Below are 22,562 nucleotides of genomic sequence, written 5' to 3'. Positions count from 1 at the left end.
CATTGACTCATTTGTTCAATAAATATTTATGTAGTGACTAATGCTGGAGACATGCTTATTTCCACTGGGGATAAAGTGGTAGTGACATAAGTAGTTTTCTACAATTATACACAAAGTACATGTTTAAAGGTTAAGGAAGGCTGTGTTGAAGAAGTGATAGGAGCTAAAATCTACAGATAAATCAGAATTAATCTGGAGAAGGGGATGATTCGAACGTGAAAAAGGACATTCCAAAAAAGATAATTGCATTTGCTGAGATCTTATGGCAAGAAGGAAGGTGAAATCTCCCAAGAACTGAAAAAAAGCCAGTATGACTGGAAAATAGAATGAGGGGTCTTATGGTGACAGAAAAAGAGAGGTACGCAGGGCCTTTTAGGCCTGGTTTAGGATTAGTTTCTTTATCTAAGACCAGTGAGAATCCATTGAGGAGATTTAAGGAAGCAGGTAACATGTGTAGACTGCGTTTTGGAAGATCACTCTAGCCTGAGATATTGGGTAGAATGATTAGAGGGGATATACAGAGGTCAATTAAGGGACTGTTACAATAGGTCAGGTGAGAGGCGATATTTGGCTTGTACCAATTCAGTGGCAATGGTAAGAAATGGATGTAGTCAATAAAATTTAAGACAGCAAGATTTGCTGATGAAGAGAGTATACAGCTAGGGACAGTAGGGGAATAAGGGAGAAGAAGCTGTCGAAGCTCTCTCCCTAGTTTCTGACCAGCACAACTGGATAGGGTGGGGGTATAAGGCACTGAAGTATGAACCACTGGGAAGGTGAGAAGATCACAAGATAGACTGATCAAAAACCAGAAAGATATAAATTATCAATATCAGAAATGAAAGAAGGGCCATAACTACAGACAATATATACCTTGAAAGATAATAAGAGAATATATTATCAACAACTTTATGCCAAGAAATTCAACATATATAGAATGTACAAATTACTGAAGGACGTAAATTATGAAAGATTATTGAAGAATAGAAAACCCAAATAGCCGCATACCTATTAAATTAATTATATTAGTTGTTGAAAAGAAAAGAAAAAAAAAAAAACCCTTGAAGGACAAACTTCCAGAGCCAGATCATTCTACTGGTAAATTCTATTAATCTTTTAAGGAAAAAATAATGCTAATCCCAACCAAACTCCTTCAGACTTTAAAGAAGGAACACAGACCAAATCTTTTTTAAAAAAAAATAATTTTATTTATTTGTTTTGAGAGAGAGAGAGCAGAGAAGGGGCAGAGAGAGAGAGAGAGAGAGAGAGAGAGAGAGAGACAATCCCAAGCAGGCTCTGTGCAACACAGAACCTGATTGGGGCTCAAACTCAAAGAGGGTGAGATCATGACCTGAGTCAAGATCAAGAGTCAGACACTTAATTGACTGAGCCACCTAGGCACCCTCCAAATCTTTTTAAAAAGTTGGCGTTACCCTAATACCAGAACCAAAAATGAAATTACAGGAAAACTAAAGACCAATGTTCCTCAGAACAAAAACAAAAAAACCCTCAATAAACAGCATATTACATCCAAAAATATACATAAAGAATAGTAGACTTGGGGGTACCTGGGTGGCTCAGTCAGTTGGGTGTCCATCTTCAGTTCAGGTCATAAACTCAAGTTTCGGGAGTTCAAGCCCCACGTCGAGCTGTCAGAACAGAGCCTGGAGCCTCTTTCACATTCTGTGTCTCCCTCTCTCTCTGCCCCTCCCCTGCTCATGCTCGTTCGTTCTCTCTCTCTCTCTCTCTCTCTCTCTCTCTCTCTCTCTCAAAAATAAACATTTAAGGGGCACCTGGGTGGCTCAGTCGGTTAAGCCTCCAACTTCAGCTCAGGTCATGATCTCGCGGTCCGTGAGTTCGAGCCCCACGTCGGGCTCTGAGCTGACAGCTCAGAGCCTGGAGCCTGCTTCAGATTCTGTGTCTCCCTCTCTCTCAGACCCTCCCCCGTTCATGCTCTGTCTCTCTCTGTCTCAAAAATAAATAAACATTAAAAAAAATAAACATTTAAAAAAATTTAAAAATAAATTAAAAAAAAGAATAGTAGACTTGACCCAGTGATGTTAATCCTAGGAATGTAGTGTTGGTTTAACATTTGAATATCAATCAAATTAGGGATATTGACAAAATAAAGCAGAAAAAACATTTGATCATCTTAGGATGCAGATATATTTGACTAAATTTAACATCACCTCATAATTGAAACTTTCAACAAACTTTGATACAAAGGAACTTCTTTAGCCTGATAAAGGGCATTTGAAAAAAAATTATAATTATAATCATATTGCAAGGTAAAAGAATGCTTTTCATTCTAAATCATAAATAAGGCAATGATGTATACTTTGACAACTCCTAGTCAGCATTGTTCTGGTCTTCACAAGCACACATAACAGAAGAAAATAAAATGCAGAGACTTTGGAAAGAGGAACTAATACTGTCTTTATTCAAAGACAGCATATTGTACCTATAGAAAATACCAAGTAATAAACAAACAAAACCTACTGAAATTGATATGTGAGTTTAGCAAAGTCATAGGATATAAGAACAATATACAATATTCAATTGTGTTTCTACATATTGGCAATGAACAGCTGAAAAATGAAATTAAAAATACCATTAAAATAGCATCAAAATGGGGCACCTGGGTGGCTCAGTCAGTCTGTCAGATTCCTGATTTCAGCTCAGGTCAGGATCTCAAGGTCATGAGATAGAGCCAAGCCCCTCATCTGGCTCTGCACTGGGCATGGAGCCTGCTTAAGATTTTCTCTCTCCCTCTCCTTCTGACACTCCCCTCCCTTAAGAACTGGAAAATATTCCCAAGAGACATTAATGAAAATCCAAATAAAAGAGGAGATATACTACATTAATGGTTCAAAAACTTGATGATATTGTCAGTTCTCCCGATAGTAATATGAAATGTAATGCCATCCCAATAAACTTCCTAAGTTGGCTTCTTTAAAAAATAGAAATTGAAAGCTGATTTTAAATTTTTCCAGAAAAGCAAAAGACTTAGAACAGCCAAAATCATTTTGAACAGGAAGAACACACTTGGAGAACTTAACTATCTCATCTTAAGACTTACTATAAAAGATACAAATATCAAGACATTGTGGTTTTGGTTTAAGGATAGACATATAGATCAACGAAACAGAAGAAAGTCTAGAAATCAACAAATATGGTGAGTTGATTTTTTAAATTGTGGTAAGATATATATAAACATAAAATTTACTATTTTTGAGTGTCATTAAGTACATTCCCATTGTTGTGTACTATTACCACCATCCATCTCCATAATTTTCTCACCTTCCCAAACTGTAACTCCATATTTATTCAACTCACCCTTGCCCTCCCCTCTGGCCCCTAGAAATCACCATTCTACTTCCTGTCTCTATAAATTTGACTGCTCTACATATCCTCATATAAGTGGGATCATACAATATTTGTCCTTTTGTGACTGGTTTATTTCACTTAACGTTAGGTCTTCAAGATTCATCCATGTAGCATGTGTCAGAATTTCCTTACTTTTCAAAGCTGAATAATATTCCATTATATGCATATACCACGTTTTGTTTATCCATTCATCCTTCCATGAACACTTGGGATGCTTCCACCTTTGGCTATTGTGAATAATGCTGCTGTGAACATGGGTATACAAATAATCTGTTTGAGTCCCTGCTTTCACCTCTTTGGGGTATATACCTGCAAGTGGAATTGCCAGGTCATATGGTAATTCTATGTTTAATTTTTTGAGAAATTGACTTTTCCATAGCAGCTGCACTATTTACTTTCCCACCAACAGTCCACAACGGTTTTAGTTTCTCCACATCATTGCCAACACTTGTTATTTAGGGGGTTATTTTCACCTTTTTTAATAATGGCCATCCTAATGGATATAAAATGATAGCTCATTTTAGTTTTATATTCAGTTGATTTTGAAAAATCTATGCCGATAAATTCAGTGAGGACAGGATGGTCTTTTTTAACAAATGGTGCTGGATATCTACTGGAAAAAAAATGAAAGTCAAGCCTTACTTTATACCATACATTAACATTAATACAACAGGTAAAATTATAAAACTTCTAGAATAAAACTGACATAAACCTTCATCACTTTGAATGTAGGCAATGAATTATCACATAAGGCAGCACAGCCCAAACCATAAAAGAAAAAAGTTGATACAGTGGACTTAATAAAAATTAAAACTTTTGCTCTTCAAAAGATACTATCCAGGAACTTAAATTACAAACAAAATACTAGGAGAAAATATCTGTGTTAAGTATATTTGATAAAGAACCTGTATCCAGAATATGTAAAAACATTATAGCTCAATAGTAAGACAACCCAATTTAAAAAGGCAAATTATTTGAACAGTTGCCTCATAATAGAAGATACATACATGCCCAACAAACACATGAAAGGATGTTTAACATCTGTAGTCATCAGGGAAATGCAAATTTAAACCGCAATAAGATACCATGACACACATTAGAGTAGCTAAAATTTAAAACATTGACAGTACCAAGTGCTGACAAGAATATAAAGCAAATGGAACTTCATACATTACCGATGGACATATAAAATGGTATAGCTGCTTTGGAAAACGCTGGCAGTTTCTTCAACAGTTAAACATAAACTTACCATAAGGCCCACCAATTCCAAGAGAAATATAAATGTGTGCTTACACAAAGACTTGTACACAAATGTTCATAGCAGCTAACTCATAATAACCAAACACTGAAATTCAATGTCCATCAATAGGTAGATGAATAAACAAATTGTAGTATATACATATAATACAACACTACTCAGCAATAAAAAGGAATGAACTAATGATACACACAATATGGCTGAATCTCAAATCACTATGCTGAGTGAAAGAAGTCAGACGCAAAAGAGAAACATGTTGTATTGCTTCCATTTAAATGAAATAAATCTAATGTGTAATGACAAAACCCAGATCAATTGTTGCCGGGCAAAGGGCAGTAAGGAAAATTTATGAAATGAGAGAAATGATTGCATTGGTACTTATAAGGGTGATTGGTTTACCAATATCTATCAAACCATACTTTAAAAGAGGTACATTTTTGGGTTATCTGGGTGGCTCAGTTGGTTGAGCATCTGACTCTTGATTTACAGCTCAGGTCATGATCCCAGGGTTATGGGCTCAAGCCTCACATTGGGCTCTGCACTGAGCATGGAGCCTGCTTGCAATTCTCTCTTTCTCTCTCTGCCCCTCTCCCCCACTTGTACTTTCTCTCTCTAAAATAAAAAGTTTTAAATAGGTACATTTTGTTTTATGTAAATTACACCTCAATAAAGTTGCTTTAAAAATACAACTCATCTCCGTCCTAATGTTCAATATTTAAAGAGAAGAGAAATATGAAACAGGAAAAAAAATAAAGATCTATCAGGAAATTAGATAATTTGGAACTTAGAAACTCAACTCTAAGTCTTTCATGTAATACAGTGCATTAAGGCCAGACTCCAGAACCAGAACACCTGGGTTCAAATCCCAGCTCTGCCATTTAGAAGCTGAGTAATTTTGAACAAGTACAATAATTTATCTGTGCCATAATTTACTATAGAGTGAGGATAATAACAGTATACGTACTTCATATAGTTCTTATAGAGACGAAATGATATAAATGAAGTGCTTAGAACTGTGTCAGGCATACATAAATGCTATGTAAGTATTAGTTATTATGGTGCAAATAAAAATGACTACAAATCTACTTCAGGCTGCTCATTTCTGATGGATGTTCAGTAGTCTAGTAAAAAGTAAATGCAATATGCTTAACAATGAGAATCATTTCCTATGTGCTATATTAGCAGATCATCCAAAGATCTCATGGAAGGAGAACTTGGAACAAAATCTGAAGTACTAATACAATCCTGATGTGAGTGGATTAGCATACAGCCCTAAATTTGGACAAATTAGGGCAACCTTAACATCTCTTACATGGGTCCTAATAAAAATGGGATTTTCATTTCTAGAGCTATCATTTGGCCAAATTAAACTGTGAAAAATATAAATGTACAATACATAAGAAGCAAAATGAAGAGGGGTGCCTGGGTGGCTCAGTCAGTTAAGCATCCAACTTTGGCTCAAGTCATGATCTCACAGTTAGTGAGTTTGAGCCCCATGTTGGGCTCTGTGCTGACAGCTCGGAGCCTAGAGCCTGCTTCAGATTCTGTCTCCCTCTCTCTCTACCCTGCCCTCAATTGTGCTCTGTCTTTCTTTCTCTCAAAAAGAAGTAAACATTAAAACAAAACAAACAAACAAACAAACAAACAAAAAAACACCCTAGAGGCACCTGGGTGGCTCAGTCGGTTAAGCGTCCAACTTCAGCTCAGGTCATGATCTCACAGTTCATGCGTTCAAGCCCCACATCCGGCTGTGCGCTAACAGCTCAGAGCCTGGAGCCGCTTCAGATTCTGTGTCTCCCTCGCTCTCTGCCCCTCCCCCGCTCACGCTCACGCTCTGTCTCTGTCTCTGTCTCTCTCTCTTTCTCTCAAAAATAAACATTAAAAATGTTTTTTAATTAAAACAAAAACCCTAAAAAAAGAAGCAAAATGATGAGATTCTCAGACCTAATTATATTAACCGTTACATTTATAAGCTAAATATCACACCAAAAAATCCAAAATAAATCAGAAATATCTAATTAGAAGGTTGCAGAATAAGCACAGAACTTAGTTACCTTATATATCCTGGAACATCTATTGACTTCTTTATTTTTTCTTATGTAATTGTAGCTTCTTTTTACTAGTAAGAGTGATAACAATATAAATTTTTATTATGGTAAAATATATATAAAATTTACCATTTAACCATTTTTATTAAATTTTAACCAGTTAATAAAATATAATCGACATACAACATTGTATTTGTTTTAGGTATACAGCATGATGGTTTGATATATGTATGTATTGTGAAATGATTATCACGATTAGTTCAGTTAACATCTGTTACCTCACATAGAAATGTTGTGCGTGCATATGATAACTTTCAAGATCTACTCTCTTAGCAAGTTTCAAATATACAATAGAGTATTTTAAACTTTAGTCACCATGTTGTACATTACATCCCCGGTACTGATTAATCTTATAACTGAAAGTTGCTATCTTTGGAGGCCCTCACCCATTTTGCCCTCTTCCCTTGCTTTGGCAACCACCAGTCTGATCTCTGTATCTGTGAATTCTAACCTTTTAGATTCCACATTTAAATGAGATCATACAGTTTTTATCTTTTCCTGTCTTATTTCACTCAGTGTTGGTGCCTTCAACGTCCACCCATGTTGTCTCAAATGGCAGGATTTCCTTCTTTTTTTATGGCTGAATAATATTTTGGCGTGTGTGTGTGTGTGTGTGTGCATGTGTGTGTATGACTTCTTTATCCATTCATCCCTTGATGGATGCTTAGGTTGTTTCCATATCTTGGCTATTATAAATAATGTTGCAATGAACTTGATGGCTCCTGATATCTTTTCAAGATAGTGATTTTTTTCCCTTTGAATAGATATCAAAATGTGGAATTGTTGGATATGGTAGCTCTATTTTTTTTTAAATTTTTTTTTTAACGTTTATTTATTTCTGAGACAGAGAGAGACAGAGCATGAACGGGGGAGGGTCAGAGAGAGGGAGACACAGAATCTGAAACAGGTGGTAGCTCTATTTTTAACTTTTTGAGGAACCTCCATACTGCCTTCCATAATGGTTGCACCAATCTACATTCCCACCAACAGTACACATTTTTTCCACATTCTCACCAATGCTTATCTCTTGTCTTCACAATGATAGCCATTCTGAGAGTTGTGAGGTAATATCTCATTGTGGTCTTGATTTGCATTTCCCTGATGATTAGTGATGCTGAGCACATTTTCATGTATATGTTAGCCATTTGTATATCTTCTTTGGAAAAATGTCTGTTTAGTTCCTCTACTCATTTTTTAATCAGTTTTTTTTTGTTGTTGTTACTGTGTTGTGTATCACTTTTCTACATGATCATGTAATACATGAGTTTTTCTCTTATACTAGTATTTGAAATAAAAATATGCTGAAGATGTTTTATTAAAAGGCATATTTTTTGCCAAGTGACATCCTATGGCTTGGGAATTCTAATTTCTACTTTTGTTGATATATTTATTTTTGAACTTCAAAAATAATGTTTATGACCTGACAAAATACATGTACTAATCCTTTCCTTCTTTCTTACAAAACCATGAGGAAAAGTGAAATACTCATTGATTTATCCAGATTCAATATCTTCCATGTCCACATCAGGTATATGCAGTATAATTTTCTAAACACTATAAATTTTCTCCTCTCACCCAAATCATCTCTTGTGCTTTTTTTCATATCACATATTTGTTACGCTAGCTCTACAGAACATCAGGTATAATAGACTCCTTAATCAAAATGGATAAGCCCCTCCCTATTTAAAAAGCTCACGTAGTTAAATATTAAGGTGGAAAATATGCTTTGTACCACATGATAATCTTGCTATTAGATCTGGCTGTCTTTTTCTTATTAAAAGAGTGGTTATATTTTTAAAATCTACTTTGATAGAGAATAGAAAAAGAGCTCCGTTATCAAAAAACAAGATTTGTTAAAGGTAGTATTGAAAATAAATAATTGGCTTTTGTTCATGAATGGCTAAATCTATTTTGTGGTTTAAAGAGCTAAGAACAGATTGCTTCCCTTAGATTGTTAGCAAAGAAATGTTTTCATCAATTAACATTCTTTGCTAAGAACAGTTTTTTCCAGTGCTATTTCTCAAATGGAGCATTACATAAATAGACCTGCCCAAAGGACAGTTCTTGGGCTTTTTTCTTTAATGTTTCAGAGTATAACAATTATGGCATGCCAGTTCAAAATGCTGGCAGAAAACAAAACAAAACAAAATCACAATTCAAATAGATAATTTACTTGAAGGAAAAAGTTGCCATTGGTAGCCATTCCTGCAAATTAAATAAGAGACATCACCAATAAATGGTGTCAATCTTCCTCTTCATCATACTTTTGCCCAACATTTACATCCCAGTAGGATGAAAAGGGCAAGGAGTAGGAAATAAAGAATGTTGTCACAAAAGGCCCTGAACTGTAAAAACACACCATTCAATTCACCCAGAAATATTCCCCTGCCTCAGCTTTATCCTTTCCTCTTCCAGCTGTGCTAAAGTGTTTACCACTTTATGAGGGTCTATAGAGTAGGTGCAATAATTGTGAACATTTGTTGAGCAGTTTCTTACAAGCCAGGCACTATGCCAACAGCTTTATCTATTTTGATTGACTTAATTCTCAAAATAACATTTAAGCAACACTGTTGTTCCCATTTTTCAGAATAGGAAACTGTGGTAAAGATCATATAGCTACTGAGTGGTAGAGACCAGATGCATACCCAGGCTTTAGAGTCCATACACCTAGCTGTCTGTGCTACTCCCTGCCAGTGAAGGGAGATTAACTCATAGGCAGTGCTCTTCAACATGCATACAAGTAGACCTCTATCATCTTTTTTTCTTAATAGAGACTTGCTCCCTAAGGGTAAAGGTAAGTTTCTAGAAGGAGCAAAAAGAAGGCAAAATATAACTGGAGTTAAGGGGAGAGGCAGATATTGAACCAAGAAAGAGAAAGAAGTATATTCAAAGACAGTTTATGAGAAAAAAACAAATTCCAATGACTATAGCAAAGTGATAAAAACACTTTTGGTAAATTTCCTTCGAGAAAATAAAGAAAACCAAGCCAAGATTTAGAATGAGATCATGCAGCATTTCACTTTATGCACAAATTAACCTAAGCCCAGAGAAGATTTTAGTGTGACTGTTACATTCTACAGATCAGTAAACACAAGAGAGATTAAATGACTTGGCCAAGACAAGAAGAAGCAGGTAGCATAGGCAAGGATAAAACTCAGCCAGATCTCCTGACTTTGAGTTCAATCCTCTTCCACCAACTATATCAAACACACTTTGTCAGCTTTTAAAATATAGATGTGGTGGTTGACATGGTTTTGACTCAATTTCTGGACCATAAAAAATAATTACAGAGCATACATGTTGAAGATTAAGTACAAATATCTTAAGTTATCATCTCTTCACAAATAATATTGTAGAAGAGCAGTGTAGATAAAGTAGTCATTTATAAATGCAAGGAAGAGAATTCTTGGCATAAATGCATATTTTTTACCTCTAATGTTAAAACATAACATATAAAAATCTATAAAAATCTTTAAATTGAAATTAGCTTTGGAAAAATGTTTTAATTGTTTTTTTTTTAATTTGTTTTTAAAAAGTTTGTTTGTTTGTTTGTTTGTTTAGAGAGAGCATGGGGGTGGGGGCAGAGAGAGAGAAAGAGGGGGAGAGAGAGAATCCCAAGCAGGCTCCACACTATCAGCATAGAGCCTGACGTTGGGCTCAAACTCATGGAACCATGAGATCATGACCTGAGCCAAAACCAGGAGTTAGATGCTTAACTAACTGAGCCACCCAGGTGCCCCTATTTTAGCTTTGAAAAATTTAGTCACGTGCATATATATGGCAAACAGTGAAATGTCCAAATCATATAAATTTCTTCTTTACTAGAGAAATTGAAAAGGTTGGATGGAAAGAATCTTAATTGAGAGTTATATAGCCAGTTTTAGTGCTGGTTTATGATCTCTAATGTTCTTTCCAGCTTTAAAATTCTATAATTCTAGAAAACTGATAATTGAAGTAAACACTAGATGAACATATTATAATTTAAGTATATTTGACCATGAGATTATGATACACCTCCTAACATAAGCCTATGAGAAACTGTTTATAATGGCTTCAAAAAAAAGATTAATAAATTAATAAAATGCTGATGGTTGGTTTCTATGGTATTTCAGACTATGATAATAATTATTATTATTTTTTACCTGTTGAGAACTAGAAGGGAGAAAGCAAAAAGGAAAGCTGAAGTAAAGTAGAAATAAGGAGACCTCTTCTTAGATAAATTCTTAGATACCAAAGACCCCAATACTAATGGTCAGATATAGGCACAGTAGTATACTCATACTAAAAGTTCAGAATTTTATGTATTTCACCTTTTTTAAGTTTAAAAGTTAATGAGTAATGTTTGTGAGAATGGAGAAGTATGTTATATCTCATTTTCACTAATGTGGGGCAGTCAGTGGAAAAAAAAATGAGTTTTCCAAAGCCAAATAGTAAATCATTGAAAGCCTAGAATTTTGAAATCAGGTTTTCTACTGACCATAAAAGTGAATTAATTCTGTGTGGATGGAATTTTTTTTTCTTATCTCAAATTCTCTACTTTATGGCAATTTCCATGGCCTTCTTTCTAGTGTATTTTTGTTATATATGTCTCACTTTTATATCATTTGGCTATGTCAAAAGAATAAACTTCTCAATACAACTCAAGATTTCATTGACCTCTCTCAAGTTGGACCACAGTTATGATTATTGTCTCTAATGATGTTAAAAATTCAAATGTGACTTGTTAGAGGTAAATGATCTAACTGATCTTCAAGACAAAGAAAACACCAAAAAATTAGAATGTAGTCTTCCAAAGATTTATTCCTACCACCTGAGGTAGACAATACAGAAAAACTAAAAAAGCAACAGAAACAAACCAAAACAACAGGGAACGAAGGTACATTTTATCTAAATATATTCTATTAAAACTGAGGTCTCTTTGGGGCACCTAGGTGGCTCAATTGGTTAAACGTCTGCCTTTGGCTCAGGTCACAATCTCATGTTTGTAAGTTCAAGCCTCACATCAGGATCTGGGCTGACAGCAGACAGCCTGCTTCAGATCCTCTGTCCCCCTCTCTCTCTGTCCCTGCCTCACTCACTTTCTTTCTCTCTCTCTTATAAATAAATACATACATACGTACATGCATAAATAATAAACTTTAAAAAATAAAATAAAAAAACTGAAGTCTCCCCTTCAAACATTATCAATCACATATCTCTATTATTAAACATTATTATAAGTTTTTTAAATGTAATACCATACTAACATTATATAAATTATAAAACACAAATATAAGAAAATACACAAGTACCAAAAAAGATGTATTGAAATATATGGTACTGATAATTTAAATAAATTTTAGTGGGAATTTTGTGATAAATGTTGCATTACCTTGAAAATCATGGTTTAATATCTGATAACAGAAGGATTCAAGTCTAAGATCATTTTATTCCCATGCTTGGCTATAAGGGCTATAAAAGCTAAGATAGATATCACAAAAAGATATGGAAGAAATACAAACTTGGCTTCATGTACTCAATTATAACACTCAAATTTCAACTCCATCTAATACTTATACTAAGGTTGTATTTTTCTCTGACAAATTTCTGACTTCTCTATCAATCAGTTCTCCCTGAAGTTTTTTTTTTTTTTTTCCTTTAATGTTTAAAACCTGGGGTCTCAATCCACTGAAATGCTGTTGGGAAGATTTTCTGTCACGTTAGAAAATTGTTTCCAGGGCACCTGGGTGACTCAGCTGGTTAAGCGACCAACTTCAGCTCAGGTCATGATTTCGTGGTTCACGAGTTAGAGCCCAGCATCAGGTGCTGTGCTGACAGCTCAGAGCCTGTAACCTGTTTCGGATTCTGTTTCTCCCTCTTTCTCTGCCTCTCCCCCACTCATGATCTCCCTCTCTCTCTCTCTCTTTCTCTCTCTCTCTTTCTCAAATAAATAAATAAACATTAAAACATTTTTAAAAAAGAGAATTGTTTCCAAATTTACTAAGTGATCATATATGAGAGTTTTAAGATGTGCCTATGTCATTTTTTAAAGTTTTTGCTTGCGATAGTTTTATTGAGACATAATTTATATTCCATGAATATATATCCATTATAAGCATGCAATGTGATTTTTAATAAATGTATAATTGTGCAACCATCACCATCATTCAGTTCTAGAATATTTCCATGACCTGAAAAAGTTATGCCATAGCCACTTGGATTCAATCTTCTGGTCCCAGCCCAAGGTAATCACTGATCTGCTTTTTGTTTCTATATTTTTTTTCCTTTTTTGGAAATGTCATACAAATGGTATCATAAAACATGTGGCCTCTTGTGGATTTTTCCTCTTGGCATAATATAATGTAGGTTTATCCATGTTGTAGCATGTATCCACAGTTATTTTTATTGTTGAATAGCATTCTATTGTACCACATTTTATTTAATCATTAGTTGATTGACATTTTATTTCCAGTATTTTCCTATTATGAAAAATGCTGATATTATTGATGTAAACATCTTTGTGTGGACACGTTTTACTTCTTGAGTAGAAATCTAGAAGTAGAATTGCTGAGTCACATGGTAAGTTTATATTTATATTTGAAAGAAACTGTCAAATGGTTTTCCAGAGTTGGGTATACTAACCCATAATTTATGATAGTTCCAGTTTTCCACATCCTTGTCATCACTTGGTATTATTAATAGGTTGGTGTTATTAATCTTTTGTCTTATACCCATTCTAGTGGTTGTACAGTTGTGTTGTGTTTTTAATGTCCATTTCCTTTATGATTAATCATGTTGAGTATCTTTTCGTGTGATGATTTGTATAACTTTTTGGTGAAATGTCTATCCAAATATTTTGCACATTTTTAAATTGAGTTCCTTGCTTTCTTAGTTTTGATGTTTAGAAGTTCTACATAAATTCTAGATATAAGACCTTTATCAGATGATGATTAGAAAATATTCTTTCTCGGGATGCTTTGCTGGCTCAGTCAAAAGGCATGCAACTCTTGTTCTTGGGATTGAAAATTTGAACGCTACATTGGGTATAGAGATTACTAAAAAGACAAACTTATAAGAAAAACAGAAAAGAAAAAAGAAAGTATTCTTTCCCAGTTTATGGCATATCTTCTCATTTTCTTGTTGTTTTGAAAAACCAAAATTTTATTTAAAAAACCTTTATTTCTATTAAGTTCAATTTATTTTTTCTTTTATGGATCATGATGTTGTATCATATCCAAGCAATCTGTGCCTAAAGCAAAGTCACAAAAATACTGTACTATGTTTCTTTCAGAAGTCTTATAATTTTAGTTCTTACATAATTAATAGTTCTTACAGAAGTCTTACTATTTTAGTTCTTAGGTGTATGATGTATATTGAGTTCATTTTTCTGTATGGCTTAAGAGTATAAGTTCATTATTTTGCACATGGATGTCCAATTATTCCAGTAGCATTTTTTAAGCTTATTTATTTATTTTGAAAGAGAAAAAGAGAGCATGAGCAGGGAAGGGGCAGAGAGACAGGTAGAGACGGAGAATTCCAAGAAGGATCTGCATTGTCAGTGCAGAGTTCGATACGGCGCTCAAACTCACGAACTGGGAGATCATGACCTGAGACGAAGTCAAGAGTCCCAATGCTTAACTGACTGAGCCATCCAGGTGCCCCATCCCAGCAGCATTCCTTGAAGAGACACCCCAGTCCCCATTGAACTACCTTGGCATTTTTTGCTGGACACCAATTGATCGTAAATGTAAGGTCTTACTTCTGTACCTTCAATTCTATTTCATTGACCTACATGGCTATTATTATGCCAATATTATGTTCTATTATTGCAACTTTATAGTAAATCTTGAAATTGGATATTTTAATTCTTCCTATTCTGTTGCTGTTTTTGGTATTGTTCCTATGTATATACATTTTAAGACTGGCTTATCAATTTCTACATAAAGTATTTGCTGGGATTTTGGTAGGGATCACATTGAATCGATAGGTCAGAGTTCTTATACTTTGTAAAAATGTATTCCTAGGTATCATGTTATTTTCTGTGTTATGAATGGAACTGTTTCTCAAGTTGTTTTCAAATTGCTAATTCCTATTTTATAAAAATATAACTGATTTTTATGTACTTATCTTGTATCTTGTGACTTTGTTAAATTCATTTACTACTTCTAGTATTACTTTTGTTGTATATTTTTCAGAATTTTCTATGTATAGGGTCACATCATTTGTAAGTAAAGACAGCTTTAAATTTCCCTTTCCAATCTACGACTTTATTTTTCTTTCCTTGTTACAATGGCTAAAACCTCCAGAACAGTGTCGAATAAAAAAGGATATGAGTAGATATCATTTCATTCTCAATCTTAAGAGAAAACATTCAGTCTTTTGTCACAAATGTGATGATAGCTGCAGGTTTTTCATAGATGCACTCTATCACATCAAGGAAGTGCCCTTCTATTGCTAGTTCGTTGGACATTTTTATCATGAATCGGTGTTGTATCTTGTCAGTTGCCTTAACTTCATCTATTTTCATCATTTTTTCTTATTTTTAAAAATATAGCCATTCTTGACTTGTGGTTTCTGATAAGATAATAACAAGCAGATGCTATTGATTTATCCCCCTAGTTCAACCCCAGAGATGCACAGAAGTTATAACCAGCTGTGTGGAAACCCGGTGATGAGAGTTAGCTGACCTGGTACGTAAAGAAACAGGGACACAGGAATGGGAAGGGCCAGGTGCCACGGTAGGAGAATAGGATATAAGGAAAGCGCTTGTGTATGATATATGTCCTCTCCTCTACCGTTCTAATCGGCTTCTTGCCACCTTTCTGACAGAGACAGAGCTCTGGAGTTAAGAAAATAACGAAGTCATATTTTCACAAAATTTAGGGAAAATAACTTCAAATCCAGTACTTCATACAACATATTGTTGTGGTGATCATTTGACGTCCTGGGGTTGGCACTGAGTCAAGAGCTACTTTACAAATGGAAATTGTTGACTTGCCAAGTGCCCTGCATCTATCTGTCTGACAGACTTCTGCTTTAGGCTTCACTCAAAGATATATGGGTACCATTAGTAATTAGTATACTTCCAACATAGATCCATTTATGATCCATTTTTCCATCTATGATCTATTTATCCATCTATGATCATCCATTTATGATCACCAAATTTTTGACAGACTGTTTTTGCTTGATCTAGAATTCTTGACTGATAGGTTTTTCTTTCAGCACTTTGAATCTATTCTTCCATTGTTCTCTGGCTTCTTTTGTTTCTGATGAGGAGTCAGCTGTTAATTTTACTGTGGGTTTCTCCTTGTACATAATAAATTGTTACTTCATTGTTACATAATGATCTTGTTGCTTCAAAATTTTCTTGTCTTTGTCTTTCAGCAATCTGATGATGATATATCTAGTTTTGATTCCTCTTATGTTTATTCTATTGAGGGTTTACTGAGTTTCATGGATCCATAGATTAAGTTTTTTATAAAATTTGGGAAATTTTAGGTTGCTGCTTCTTCAAATATTTTTATATATCCTTCTATCACTCTGTTATTTCTTTCTTTCTTAAGATTTATGTATTTATTTGGAGAGAGACAGAGAGAGTATGTGCATATGCAAGCAAGTGGGAGAGGGGCAGAGAGTAAGGGAGAGAGAAAATACCAAGCAGGCTCAGCACTGTCAGTGCAGAGACTGATGCAGGGCTGGATCCCATGAACCATGAGATCATGATCTGAACCAAGATCAAGAGTAGGGTGCTTAACTGACCAAGTACCCCAGGGTCCCCCATCCTTTCTTTCTTGTACTCCTAGTTGTCTCATAAGTTTCTGAGGCACTATTCATTTTTCTTCAAACTTTTTTTCCTTTCTATTCCTCAGATTACGTAGTTTCCATTCCTTTTTTATTTTTTTTATTTTTAATTTTTAATGTTTATTCATTTTTTTAATGTTTATTTTTGAGAGAGAGAGACAGCATGAGTGGAGGAGGGGCAGAGAGAGAGGGAGACACAGAATCTGAAGCAGGCCCCAGGCTCCAAGCTGTCAGCCCCATGCAGGGCTCAAACTCATGAGCAGTGAGGTCAAAGTTGGACGCTTAACCCACTGCACCACTCACACACCCCTCCATTCCTTTTCTATAGTTTCTTTTTCTTTATTGAGAGTCCCTATTTGTTATTTTTCCTTTAAGGTTTTAAATGTATTTATAGTAGCTGTTTAGCCTACTAAATCCAACAAGTGGAACCACACAGCATGAACATTGGCTACCTATTTTTCTAAATTTAGATTATGCTTTCCTGTTTCTTTCTTTCTTTCTTTCTTTCTTTCTTTCTTTCTTTCTGCATGTCTCAAATATTTTTGTTGAAAATTGGATACTTCAGCTAAAATATTACAGTAATATTGGATCAAGCTTGGTTTTCCTTCTGAGAATTTTTTTTTTTAATTATTTGCTGGAAATTAGACTTCGGAATCTGTTTCCCCTGAGCTGTGGTGCCACTGATATCTCTGGTAAATTTTCCTACCTTATTTTTATTTTTTAGCCTGGTTTCTAAAAAATTATTATACATGTATGAAATATATATAAATTCTATTATTTTCTTCCTCTACCAATGGCATGGTAAATGATTCTACCTTGAAAAAGCAATCACATTGCTCATATTCTTGAAGTTCTTCTCTTGCTCCCAGTTTCACAGGAGAAGAACTAAGCGTTGAGGAATATAAGGCTTTGAGCTTGGGGAGTGGGGAGGAATAGACATCACACTAAACAAAGCTCTTTTATCCAACTTAGGAAATATTTGGATCATTCATTTTTTATTTGTTGCTCTTCATAGTCCAACAAGATGGTCATAATATATGTTCTGTTGTCAAATATTTGCATAATATTGTCACAAAACCTTTTTATTGTAAGAGACAGACTCACTAAAGGCAAACCAGGAAAAGAATGTGTGAGGGGTGACTCTAAGAAACTGAAAGCTCATGGAGTACTAAAAAATGAAGTGTGTTATGGGGCGCCTGGGTGGCGCAGTCAGTTAAGCGTCCGACTTCAGCCAGGTCACGATCTCGCGGTCCGTGAGTTCGAGCCCCGCGTCAGGCTCTGGGCTGACGGCTCGGAGCCTGGAGCCTGTTTCTGATTCTGTGTCTCCCTCTCTCTCTGCCCCTCCCCCGTTCATGCTCTGTCTCTCTCTGTCCCAAAAATAAATAAAAAACGTTGAAAAAAAAATTAAAAAAAAAAAAAATGAAGTGTGTTCTAGCCTTGTGAGGAGAATAGGATCCCAGAAAACATAAGGGCCAACACAGCAGTTCTCTCTGTATTTGTTCTCTTAATTTCAAATTTCTAAGAGAAGAATCTGATTGGCACTATTATAGGGTATGGTCAATGGTCTATAATAAACTGGTCACATTTGAATCAGGTCTCCACCGGGCTGAACCATGGCCAGCTACTAGGTCATGAGGCTTGCAGGGCTGCATACTTCAAGGGCTGTGGATATAGGTACTTAGAAACATGTCTATTACATTTACCAGATGTTTGATCCCTTTCTTATTTTATAAAGTTGTTAAATTCTCATGATTCCACTGTGTTCAAACAACAACAACAACAACAACAACAACAACAAAAGAATCAGAGCAACCTGGATGTTTCAGATGAAAAAAAAATGTAGGTAGCCCTTATTTAATCTGCTTGACAAAGCTGAGTTTCAACTGTTTTTCTCAATACACCAAATTTTATGGCCTTAACTCTGAATAGGATAACTTCATGCCAAAGCATGTACAGCCAGTCCTTCTCACACTGCCCACCCCCCCCACCCCACCTCACCGAGGGGTAGAGATAGGTCCTCACAGAGATAAGATCTAAGGCTTTTCTCTCTTGGGTGGCTACATGACAGAAACCTCTATGCTGCTCTGCCATACATTATCTCACTTTTTCTACACTGAACCTCCAGTCCCATCTTTTTCTAAGTACCTCCCAACATTACTGATCCTACAATTTCATTGTTAGAAGTCAAATTCTTCCAAAGACTAAAAAAGGATTAATGAATGGTGGCTTTTCTTAGTGTGAGGGACAATTTAGTAGTCCAAAGCACTATGGAAGTTACAGTCATGACTCTTACTGTATCCTATCTTCTATGGGAGAAGGCTCACACAAATAACTACACCATGGGGTAGAGTGTATTAAGTGCCACTATAAAATACTAAGGCAGAAATCATTCTCTCCAGAGGTGGATAAGGTGAGGAAATTTTCAGAAAAGGCTTTAGAGGTATTGGATTGGGCCTCTAAGGGGAGGATTTGCATATTCAGAGAATGGTCTGGAGGTGGCATACAGTCAGTCAATCCTGAGCAGAACTATTATTTATAGCAGCCATTCCCAGGACCAGTTTATTCCACTGCTCTCTTTCCCTCATTTGCCACCTGCCTCTGTTTTAACATTCCTTTTAAAAATAAACAAACAAAAAAAGCAACTATCAATTAGTGTGTTTTTTGGAATTCTTATATTTACTGCTCCCACCTTCTCCGTAGGCATCCAAGAATAAGAAAGGAGAGTGTTTCTGCTCTTCCCCTTTCTTTGCTGCCTCTATGATTTTTCAGGAATATTAATCATGGTGAGCTAATATGAAAATAAACATCAGAAAGGTACAAAGTTTTCATAATCATGATGGTTCTCATTGACTTCTTTCTGAGATGGTAAGTGAAAATTCCCTTTGATTTCTGTTTACTTTGTTCTTGAAGGTGGTGCTCACCAAACCTTTTTAGTCTTTTGAACTTTGCCTTAGGTCCAACCATCAGCATGAGCAGAGCCCTGCCCGCCCCCCCAACCCCCAGCTTCCCACCTCTACTTCCCATCAGTTAGACCCGCCAAAGTGGTGTGGCTAGCAGGTTAAATGCTTCCTCTTCTCAAGTTGTTCATTTGCACTTATATGGAACCTCAGACTGGGAGACAATGGTCTCCACCCTCCACTGGAAATCTGGAAGTAAGGCACTGCAATTAGCAAGTAAAAGGCCCTTTTTGTAGGAGAGAACTTTACTGGCAAAATGGGTTATGATTTTGAGGAGAAAACGCACAATCTTCAGAATCTTTTTAGTTGTATTCAAGGGCCAGCATACTGGAGGTTAAAAAAGAAAAGCCTTAATAAATTTCCTTCAGACTGTTTTTTGGTGAAAAGAAGGTGAGGAAAGGGTGGTAGGTTTCAAAGAAGGTGGTTTCACAAAGGGTCAGATATGCATAACATGTAAGGAAAACTTTTGGAGGAGAGAACATAACATACGATGTAAGAGAGAAATTTACAATCAATGGAGCAAAATCCTGGGGAGAGAATATGGTCCATGTTCCGAAGCAGAAATAGAGTATGGGTTTAGCACAGAAGAGGGGCACCTCTTCTCAGCAGGATTTAAGTAAGTGATCAAGTGTAAAAACGGAGACTGAGTGTTAGGAAGGTTAAAATAGAGGAACTCCATGATGGATGTCTCAGCCAAATATGAGGCAAGATCACTTAAAGAACTGGAAGAAGACAAAGTACAGTGGGGGGGCTTGAGGAAAGCAGAAATAGGACAGGTTTGAGAGAAGTACCCTGGATAATCACCCTCCTCATTGAGGAAAGGAGTTTAGAGAATCAGTGAAGACCCAGCCAAGTCTGGAGAGCCTAGAACTCTTAGTGGAACACAGTGATTTTGTAAACTTGTCCAGCAATGCATGGTAGTACTTTCAACTGAGTATAAGAATTACAAAATAATAATAATAATAACAATAATTAATAATAATGATAGTGACATTTTAGGGGACCTTGTTCATGGTAGATTTTAGTAAGATTTTAATCATTACAAACATGGAATACACAATATCAAAATACTCATCACACTTGTGATCTGAGAAAAATACAAAAAGAAAAGATTATTGGAGTAAAAAAATTAATTCTTGTTGTCTTCTTTCTATGCTAGCCTAAGGCAAGAAAAAAGGAAATATTAATGTTATTTTTCCCATGTTCTTCTCATTCACTATTATTAAAAAATGTTTTTAAACCAAATCATTGGCCTCATCTTAGTACATTAAAAATGAGTCTTGGGGCACCTGGGTGGCTCAGTCCATTAAGCGTCCGACTTCGGCTCAGGTTATGATTTCACGGTTTGTGGGTTCAGGCCGAGCATCAGGCTCTGTGCTGACAGCTCAGAGCCCAGAGCCTGCTTTGGATTCTGTGTCTCCCTCTCTGCCTGTCACCTGCTCATGCTCTGTCTCTCTCTCTCTCAGAAATAAACAAACATTAAAAAAAATTTAATAAAAATAAGTCTTATAAGAATTTGCATTTTACTTTTTTCATTTTCCAAACACACACACACAAGAGCCAGAAATGAAAGGCATGATGAGCAAACTTCCAGGATGGCAAGGCTCTATGGTCCCTGCTGATTCCTTCCCAATTCTGGAAATATTTGGGGGAACGCTCACATGTCCAACTGTTCTGTTCTGCACTTCAACCCTGCATAAGATTATCAACGAAGTTTCCATTTTATTACAAATTGTAAGAGGTGTTTTTCCAATCAAGATACCATATTAACAAGTCTTATCTATTTTTTGCAATTTTCAATTATAGCAAGATAAAAACTAATAGCAAAGCATATTATTCAACTTAAAATTCAGCACAGTAGTTAGATATATGTACCTTGCACACACATTAATCTCTTTCTCTCAACAAATATTTGTAATTTCCAAAATCCTAACTGCTTTTTTGCAAAATATGGTCCCTCCAACTTAAGAGGCAGTAACATAAGCATTATATTCTTACATCTTACTAACATGGCAAAATCACCAAAAGAAGGAACCTAAGAACATCAGTGGCTACCTGATAGAGCAGTATAATGCTTAAAAGTCTAATGTCTTCATGAAGACCCACTTGAATAGCCAACATTTAACTATGAAAGTTATTTACAAAAAACAATCAGTATTGACAAGCTAGCACAAAGTGACCAAATGAAAGCATAGAACCTGTTATTAAAGCTCAAGATTTTTCTGTGTACTGATTCCATAACTCAGTTCATTCCTTCATAAAATTTAGAGGCAAACTGGAAGATACCCAGAAAACTTCAATCAACTGCAATCTATTTCCTTTACTCTCTGAGATCATCGGAACGCATGAAGAACTGACTTTATCACCTGTTTTTCCCCACTGGGTAAACTGAGGGGAAAGAGCATGCACCTGCCACGCTCACAGTGTGGAATGTACACACAGGTGGGTCTTTCATAAATACCCTTCAATGGAGGGATTAGAGGCTTGCTTGGAAAAGCAGGGAACACATTTAAGTGACGACTCGATGACATCCAACATATTATACGTCAGCCAGTTCCTTACTAAAATATCATTCAAAGGAAATCTTTGAGTCTCCTTTAGGTTAGGCATTAAGTTTTTAAACCCAGAATTTTGAGGCAAGATCCGCCCCAGGGAAAGGGGAGTGGTTCGGAAAAACACGTAGAATTCAGGTGGATCAGTGACGTCAGGAAGAAGCAGCGAATTAAGAGATAGGGAGCAAACTCACCTGGAGTAGCAGAAGCTGCACACAGGTCAAAGGTCAAAGGTCAAGGCCTCAGGGAGTTCCCCCGACGCAGGAAAAGTGAAATGCCCACTCCTAGGTTCTCATGGATTCGTACAAGGGCTCAGCTGTTCCTGCCTTTGAGGTGAGATGAGGGACAAACCCTGTCACGCACAGCTGGGGTTGACAGGAAGCCGAAGCGCAAGCTGCCTCAGGTGTCAGAGCCAGCACGCGGGAATCTCCCTGTATTTCTTCCCTACACCCCCTCCCGCTCCTGAGACACCTCCAGCCTCACTCCCCACCTTCTTCAGGCCCTCTCGCTCTTAACA

The 22,562-nt window shown here is 36.0% G+C and overlaps 1 protein-coding gene across 2 annotated transcripts in view; it reads right to left on the bottom strand.

Annotated features, from left to right (window-relative positions):
• The window catches only part of CCDC148 (coiled-coil domain containing 148), a 253,107-nt gene extending 230,753 nt beyond the window's left edge, over positions 1–22,354 (bottom strand). For both annotated transcript variants that reach the window (XM_058715202.1, XM_058715203.1), the window contains exon 1: positions 22,240–22,354. The gene's annotated coding sequence lies outside the window, so the exon portion shown is untranslated. The remainder of the gene's footprint in view (positions 1–22,239) is intronic.
• Positions 22,355–22,562: the final 208 nt, after the last annotated feature.

The sequence above is a fragment of the Neofelis nebulosa genome, chromosome 2 (assembly GCF_028018385.1).
Source record: "Neofelis nebulosa isolate mNeoNeb1 chromosome 2, mNeoNeb1.pri, whole genome shotgun sequence".
NCBI lineage: Eukaryota > Metazoa > Chordata > Mammalia > Carnivora > Felidae > Neofelis > Neofelis nebulosa.
The sequence above is the reverse complement of the archived record's forward strand: the minus strand, read 5'-3'. Positions and strand labels throughout refer to the sequence as shown.